This window comes from Eumetopias jubatus, unplaced genomic scaffold (assembly GCF_037043125.1).
Source record: "Eumetopias jubatus isolate StellerSeaLion01/CBP00866 unplaced genomic scaffold, mEumJub1_p1.0 scaffold_2, whole genome shotgun sequence".
NCBI lineage: Eukaryota > Metazoa > Chordata > Mammalia > Carnivora > Otariidae > Eumetopias > Eumetopias jubatus.
Genome location: NW_028274808.1, coordinates 194642895 through 194651796, shown reverse-complemented (window position 1 = coordinate 194651796; position 8902 = coordinate 194642895). Strand labels below are relative to the sequence as shown.

At 42.8% G+C, this 8902-nt stretch overlaps 1 non-coding gene across 1 annotated transcript; it reads left to right on the top strand.

The window, feature by feature from the left end:
* The first annotated feature begins 923 nt into the window (after positions 1-923).
* TRNAK-UUU (transfer RNA lysine (anticodon UUU)) lies at positions 924-996 on the top strand. Its single transcript has one exon. It is a non-coding gene; the product is annotated as a tRNA-Lys (tRNA).
* Positions 997-8902: the final 7906 nt, after the last annotated feature.

Below are 8902 nucleotides of genomic sequence, written 5' to 3'. Positions count from 1 at the left end.
GTACATGTTTGATGCCTCTGTGGATACACACAGCAATTTATGACACATCGACGGCAGTTTTTTAACTGAGCCAAAATTCGCATAACATACAGTTAACCACATTACAGTGAATAATTTGGCATAATATATTCATAATTTTGTGCACCCACCATCTCTCTCTAGTTTGAAAACTTTTTTTTTTTTTTATAATCCCACAAAAATAACCTGTACACATGAAATGATTCCTCGTTCCTGTCCCCTGGTAAATTTTAATCTGCTTTCTGTCTCCACAGATTTTCCTATTCTGGATAATTCATATAAAAGGAACCATACAATATGTGACCTTTTACTTAGCATAGTGTTTTAAGGCCCACCCACATTGCAGAATCAGTACTACTGATTTCTTTTTTTTGTTTTAAGATTTTATTTATTTGTTTATTTTAGAGACTGAGAGAGTGTGAATGGGGGAAGGGGCAGAGGGAAAGGGGGAGAATCTCAAGCAGACTCTGCGCTGAGCGCGGAGCCTAACTCAGGGCTCCATCTCACGACCCTGAGATCATGACCTGAGCCAAAAGCAAGAGTCAGACACTTAACCTACTGAGCCACCCAAGTACCCCTACAGATTTCTCTTTGTGGATTAATAACATTTCTTTTCATACATATATCACTTTTTATTGATCCACTTATGCACTGATGGTCATTTGTTTTGTTTCCATTTTGGAGCTACGATGAATAATGCTGCCCTGAACACTCACATACAAGTTTCTATGTGGATATATATTTTCATTTTCTTAAGTATATACCTAGGAGTGGATTTGCTGGGCAACAATTTTAATTTTTAATATTACATATTTATTTTGATGTGTCTTTTTAAAGCTGTATATGTCATAGTGGGCCCTTGATTGCAAATATATTGTTTCCTCAAGACAACTCTAAGTACAAGGGCCTGGATAGCTCAGTCAGTAGAGCGTCAGATTTTTAACCTGAGGGTCCAGGGTTCATGTCCCTGTTCAGGCATCAGATACATCTTTGCGGGGGAGGATGGAGTAGCAGGGTGACGGGTATTAAGGAGGGCACATGTTGTGATGAACACTGGGTGTTATATGCAACTAATGAATCACTGAACACTGTATAAAAAGCAAATGATGTACTATACAGTGGCTAACTGAACATAATAATAATAAAAAAGACAACTCTAAGTACAATAAAATCAGCTGAAAGAAAATTCTGAGTACAAACAAACATAAGTGATGGGTACATGTGGCCCAGACTATGCAGGTGATACAGCGATCACCCAGGAAACACTTGGGCAGACAAATAGCCTGTCTGGAAATACTTCAGTCTCCTCATTTTCAGAATGGGAAATTATAGCTGCCTCACAGGATCTTGTGATGTTGAAATTAGTTGAGAAATGTGAAACCCCTCCAGTCTTCTCAGCTTTGGATGCAGATGGAATCCCGTAAGTCTTACTGACCCTCCTTTCCAGCATAATCCCCAGACCTCAGGCCCCTTCTGAGGGCACCCTCCATCCCACCATGATTTCTGGGAATTTTCTGAGCAGCCTCCGCCCTAAGGTGCTCATAAGTGAGCTCGTAACATCAGGAACGAGGAAGCCCGTGCTGGCGCCCCCTGGTGTGTGTCCCCAGCACCCAAGCCACACCCGCAGCTCCCATTCTTGCTGTCCTTCCAAGGTAACGCTGCCCAGCTAGGGAGACCCCTTCCAGGATACCTCACACCTACAAACCCTCAGGTGCCCCGGGGGGTGGTGCAGACTTCGGGCCCAGCATGCGTCCAGAGAGGGGCTCCTCTAGGTGCTGCTTGAGATTCTTCCATTCTTAAGTGGGACCCCTAGGCTGGGATGGTGGCTGTCATTACGACACCCCAATGTACTTTCCTCCCCCTCATATTTCAGTCAAGGAAAGGAACATGTCCAGTGTCAGCAGGTAGATGTTTACAGCCCGATCAGCTCGTCCCCTTTTAGACAGAGCCGAATAAACCAGTTCCCCACAAGTTCAACTAGCACCATCCTGGCACATGGTAGGCACTTATCAAAAGCTCTTCACTTCCCTCATGAGGATTTGAAATACGGTTTCCCTGACAATGGCCCTAACATACCTGCTTTAACATGCCTGTTCCACCGAGGCATGGTGGCATCACTCTAGCCTACGAACCACAAGCAGCACAGAGGCTGTCGCAAAATGCTTTTCCCTATTTCATTAGAAATTCTCGCATCCCCCTGGGAGGCGTGTAGAACCTGCTTCCTCTCATTTATGAGACGACCGAAACTCAGGAAAGCTCAAGTGACTTTTGCAGCAACAGAGCAAGTCACTATAATGCCAGATGTTAAAAGTTAAATTGTGTTCCTTCCCTGAAAATCCCTGTGTTGAAGTCCTAAATGCCCAGTACCTCACATGTGACTTAGGAGACAGGGTCTTTACAGAGCTAATTAGGTTAAAATGAGGTCATTAGGCTGGGCTCTAAGCCCGTATGACTGGTGTCCTTAGAAGACGAGGAGATTTGGAGGCAGGTATGCACACAGGGAGAACACTGCGTGAAGATGAACCAGAGATCAGGGTGATACTTCTATAAGCCGAGGAACTCCAAAGATTGCCAGTAAAGCACCAGAAACCAGGAGTGGGGTGTGGAACGGATTCTGTCTCACAGTCGTCAGAGGGAAGCAATCCTGCTGATAACTTGATCTTGGACTTCTGGCGTCCCAGAGCAGCCCGACAATACATATCTGTTGTTCAAGTCACTCGGTTTGTAGTACTTTGGCATGGCAGCCCTAACAAACCAAAGCAGTGGGATTCAGTCCCAGGTCTATCTTGAAGCACTGTGCTCAGCACCCACCTACAAGCAGGCTGAGAGTCAAGGACACATGCTAGCGCTGTGTTTATGATTTACGGTTACAATAGAACATTCCTGTCTAACAAAACTCCTCTGACTTCAAGTGTGTATTCCAACATGTGTGAGCTCTCCATTAACACAGCTACCTCCACAAAGAAACCAGAGTTCCAAAAGAATAGTAGCCCAGGGGCGCCTGGGTGGCTCAGTCAGTTAAGCTTCTGCCTTCAGCTTGGGTTCTGACCCTAGGGTCCTGGGATTGAGCCCCACGTCATCAGGCTCTCTGCCTCCCTCCCCAGTAGGGAGCCTGCTTCTCCCTCTCCCTCTGCCTGCCACCCCCCTGCTTGTGCTCGTTCTCTCTCTCTGTCAAATGAATAAATAAAAAATCTTAAAAAATAATAATAGTAGCCCAGCACAATCACAGGGAAGGTCCTATTTACCTATGTACACCAATAGGGTACTACTGCATTCCCGTGCAGCGTAACAGTACATATGATGATCCCTCAAGATAAGAGTATGAAAATAATTTTTCAGGAAAGAATTATCCTACCTTCAAACATGGGAAAATGTGTTTTATTGCTGCAAAAGAGTCCGTCGGGAATATTATCATTCTAAATGTAAGAGCTTAAAAGAGCCAAGTTTTACCAATTCCAAAAATTTTAGTCACTTTAGACAATGTAATTTCCTGAGACTCAGGGAGGTGAGCACTGTACAAACTTACTCTACCTACAGTATGACTCAGGCATAACCATCTGGGGAACAGGGTAAGAGAATGTAAGTTATAGTGACTTACACAGGATCCCCAGGAAATTCTCAGGTCCCAAGGTCTCCAAGATGCCAGAAAGGACATCCACTCCAGTCCACCATGGTATTTGGAAATACAACCAATCCCTGTAATCATCTTTTTTTTTAATTTTTTTTATTTATTTATTTTATTTATTTATTTGAGAGAGAGAGAGAGAGGGAAACAGCATGAGAGGGGAAAGGGTCAGAGGGAGAAGCAGGCTCCCCGCTGAGCCGGGAGCCCGATGCGGGACTCGATCTCGGGACTCTGGGATCATGACCTGAGCCGAAGGCAGTCGCTTAACCAACTGAGCCACCCAGGCGCCCCTTGTAATCATCTTTTACGGACGTTTCCCATTTGAAGAGTTATCAGGAACCAACAACAAATGTAAACCAAAACAGCAAAGACCATATTAATCACTTTTCCTAGAGCTGTTTCTTGAAACTGCTTTTAGGATGCAGAACCACCTTATTCTGTGCAACACTTCATTCTGAGGTGTGACCTAGGCGGGACCAGTAGACCTTTCCTTGGGTTTCTTAAGATTCCTTGCTCCAATCTGTGCTCTTTGCAAGTGAAATCCATTCCATAAGTATTTATTAAAAACCCTCTCTAGGGCAAGCACGGTGCCAGAAGTGGCTGACGTTCAGAGGTAAAGGACAGTGTTGACAGGGGATAAAGATGGTGCCTTGGAGGTAGAGGAAGAGGAGACTGGATTAGGGCAGGTAAGGGCAGAGCACGACAAGATCCTTGAGCTGCACTGTGCCAATTTGCTAGGGCCACTGGAACAAAGCACCACAATCTGAGTGGCTTAAACAACAGAAATCATTTGTCTCAGGGTTCTGGAGTCTAGACTCCAAAATCAAGGTTTGTCAGGGTTGGTTCCATCTGAGGCTGTGAGGGAAGGATGTGTCCCTAGCCTCTCTCTCTGACTTGTAGTCAGCCATCTCCTACCTGCGTCTCTTCACGTGGTCTTGCCTACAGGCTTTTCCAACTCCGAATGTTCCCTCTTTATAAGGACACCAGTCTTACCGGATAAGGCTCCCCCAGTGATCTCATTTTAATTTCCTCTTTAAAGATCTTATTTCCAAATACGTTTCCATTCTGAGGAACTGGAGGTGAGGGCTTCAACATCAGGATTTGAGGGACCACAATTCAGCCCATAACACATACGAAGGCATACAGATGTTGGCCAGGACTTAGCAGGGAGGCACTCATCAGTCCTATGTGCAGGATAACGTGACTGTGCCTCAGGCTGAGGTGCGAAGGGTCGACAGGAGGCTATAAGGGATGAGTGAAGAAGGCGCTGCATTGTCTTAAGAGAGGCATGTTTAGGGGAGGAGAAAAAATGCTCAGTTTTAAAGCATTTATGTTAACTTTTTAAATTGTTTTTATCACTTTTCTTGTAAATTTTGAATCCCTACTAATTTTGTCTGGAATACTTACCACACCAAAATGATGTACTTTATTGTCTCCCACATTAATTGGGGAATTTACAAAATTTACAAAATTCCCCAATTAATGTGGGGAACTTCCCTGTAAGGACACAGGGGAGTCTGCTTATGGGGACTCTGCTTGAGATTCTCTCTCTCTCCCCCCTCTGCCCCTCCCCCCGCTCACACACACACACACACACACACACACTCTCTCTCTCTCTCTCTCTCTTTCTAAATAAATAAGTAAAATCTTTAAAAAAATTAAATGAGATATGTTCATTGGCATTTAGAAAATGTCAAAAACAAACAAAAACCAACAAAACCAAAATATTTTGTATCTTTTCCTTACTGTACAATTGACATAAGGGTCTTCACTGAAGAGTCAGCTTATCATTAGACCAATTAAGAAGAAAAGAAAAAAAATGCTATCTATACCTTCCTTCTCTCCACATTCGATATTCCTATATTAATAGTCTTCAATGAGGAAAGATCAGTATAATAAGCTATTCAGTTATGAACTCATTTTTAAAGCAGGGAAAGCTGATTAATTTGTTAATGGATGGGTGTACTTACTGGTTAATGAATTTTATAACTTGGTTAAATTCTGTACCTGTTCAATGAGGTTTTATTTTATGCATGTTCACGTAGCACAGATATTCATTTGGCAAATTGTGCTTTATGAATATTTATTTAGCAGAGTTTCACTTTTCCACATTTTAATGTATTTAGTGCCCCTGTGTGAATTGTGATGTTCTGTGGAAAGCAGTAAGAACCGAGGTGGTGATACCTTCTCTGTGCCTCCAGTCTCCAAAGAAAAGTGAGGGCTCTGTTTCTTAGAACCGTGGCCTGTAAAAAGCAAAAGCAAAAGCAAAACCAAACACAACGCTTGGGAATGAATTAGTAAGCTAACTGCTGCAGGCAAGCAAGAGTGATCCCCAGCATGTGGCCACAAGGGAAGGATTCTTAAAAGACCAGACCCAATATACCGTTGGTTCAAAACTTTTACCTATACGTACGCAGTTTTGCACTCATTTTCATAAAAAAAAATTGTCGAGTACCAATGCTGCCCAGGGAATCATGTTAAACACTTAACATAAATCAGCTCATGTAATCTTTACAGCACCACTAATGGTGATATGACGCCTCTTTTACATATGAGAAAGTCAGTTGCAGATGAGATAAATTTTCAAAGTCACCAAGAAGTGATGAGGTTCAGCATGGTCCCATGAAATCTGGCCCCGTGTGTCAGTCATAATTCCTTGTAGAAGAATGGGGGCAGGCTTGGAACAGAGTAGATGAGCTTCACTCAGTAATGGGGCCACCTGGAAGAAGAGGAAAAATAATAATGAAGATATGTTACATTTACCGAGGGCTTATTATGTGTCAGGCACTTTACATGTAATAATACCCCAGTTAGTCCTCAAAGTAAACCACTGAAATAGGTATTGTTCTCATTTTACAGACGATGTGTTAACTTGCCTGGGTTCAAAGAGCTAACAGGTGACAGAAGCAGAATTCCAGGATCACTACCACTCTGCTAGACTCCCACTGGAGTCACGGGTTGAGGCTGCCAACACCTGTCCTGACTCGAGCAGAAATAGTGCTGACACAGGGACGTGTCTTGTTCTAGAAGGATGTCCTAGGTCCACTCAGGAGCCAGATGTGAGCAAGGCAAAGGCAGGGGTTGACATTTATGGATTCTTCTCAGGGGCCTAAGGGGTTGGCATTTATGGATTCTTCTCATGGGCCTAAAATAAGTATTTTATTGAATTTTTGTTATCTTTCAGTGGACAACACATGTGGAAAAGAAATATGAGCTGTTATACCACAGTACATAGAAGAACCATCAGCACAAACTTATGGTTCATGAAAGGCACCTATCATAACATATCACAAAGCCCTTGCACTCTGGCCATGGGTGCATCTGATCATGATTGGTCACCTACTCAGGGGCCAAAACCCTCTGGAAGCCTGGCACATACACATGCATGCCAACATCAGAGCTTGTCATTCAGAGACATGTGAAGAGAGGAGCTAGAGAAAAAAATAATAATAAAATACTTTTTTAGACATGATGACATGTTCAACAAGATTACTTTTGAGAAAAAAATTGGATAAAAAATTAAAAAAAAGAAATAATTGGATGAGGTACATTGTCCTTCAGAGAATAGTGTCATTCTTTCCAGAATGTATGGTAAGTGACAGGAAACAGTACCTGCCACAGGTATTTGGCAATGCAGTTAATAACCAAGGGCTCAATCCAACGGGACTTTCCAGGTGTTCTCATATATTCCAAAGAATCAGTTTAAAGATCAGTTAATCAAGTAAATAAACACAGCCAAACAAGTATTACGTGAAAACTAAAATTTGATTTCTCAATAAAGCCTACATTTAATGGAGAGAATGAACAATTCTTTTTACTTGAAACAAGCCAACAAATGAACAAAAACCTATAACAGTGTCTACTGATGATATTAATCATGAGAGGAACTTCCAAGTTCTAACAAGCCACCTAGACTTTCTTGGAAATAAAACAGTGGAAATTCTCTACTAGATGCTCTCAAAAACCCTGATGAGCTTTGAACACCTAACACCTTGAAAGGCGAAGAGGTGGTGTGGGTGCCAGAGTCACAAAAATATCAGGTTCATCCTTGCACAATGGCCATACACACAGGTACCTTTGGCATGGAGGTAGTTTAGGTTTCCAACCCCATTTTAGCCCCACAGGAGGTCTCAGGAAGGGAAGCTCATTCTTCTCTAGTTGCAGAAAACAAACACAGAGAAGTTAAGGAAATGGACTAAGGTAACTCAGCTCCTTAGCAGCAGACCAAATTCTCACCTACGTTACTCTGAAGGTCACTCAATTCCCAGGACAGCACACTACTTCTCATTTTCAATTTTAAAAATGGCTTAAACAATTGTTTTTTTTAACTTTTCAACATGGGTTCAGATAAAGAACCATTAGAGATAACGGAAAGCAGAGTATACTTCTTGGAAGATCAGAACTGTACTGAGAGAATGACTTCCTTAACTCTTCCCACACTCTCCCCCTGACCTCCCACCCACCGAAACAAGCAACTTCTGACATAGGCTTTGACATTAACTCAGGCACTAGTCAGGACTTGATTACTAAGTTCATGGGAAATTCTGGGAATGAGATAACCACGCTAGGAAATAAAAATATTTCCTTTTGGTTCACATGAATATATGGGGAAATGTAAACGCTAGGCAGAGCTGCTGAACGGAATGTCCTGAGTCTGTCTATTGGAAATCTCACCACAAGGGAGGGGTAGAAAAGGCCATCATCTCAAATGAAAGTATTTTATGCACTTTTGGGCAACAGATTAATGAGCCACCGGTTCAAATAAATCAAAAGATGGGTCTAAATCAGGCTGGGATTAGGCGCGCCTGGGTGGCTCAGTCATTAAGTGTCTGCCTTCGGCTCAGGTCATGATCCCAGGGTCCTGGGTTCGAGCCCCGCATCGGGCTCCCTGCTCAGCGGGAAGCCTACTTCTCCCTCTCCCACTCCCCCTGCTTGTGTTTCCTCTCTCGCTGTGTCCCTCTCTGTCAAATAAATAAATAAAATCTTAAAAAAATAATAAAAAAATAAATCGGACAGGGATCTATTATTTATAAATGGCTTTGTGTATTAGCTGATGTCCTGGGTCCTTAAATGTTAACTCACTTAGTCCTCCAAGTGACCCATGAGTTAGGAACGGATATTCTCATTTTTCTCATATAATTAAACAAAACTTCACAATAGTAAGGGTGTCTGAGATTTTACAGCTGGGAAATGTTGGAGCCCATTTACACTCACTCTGTCTCAGTTGCCTCTGGAGAGCAGGAGGGAGACTGAGGAAGC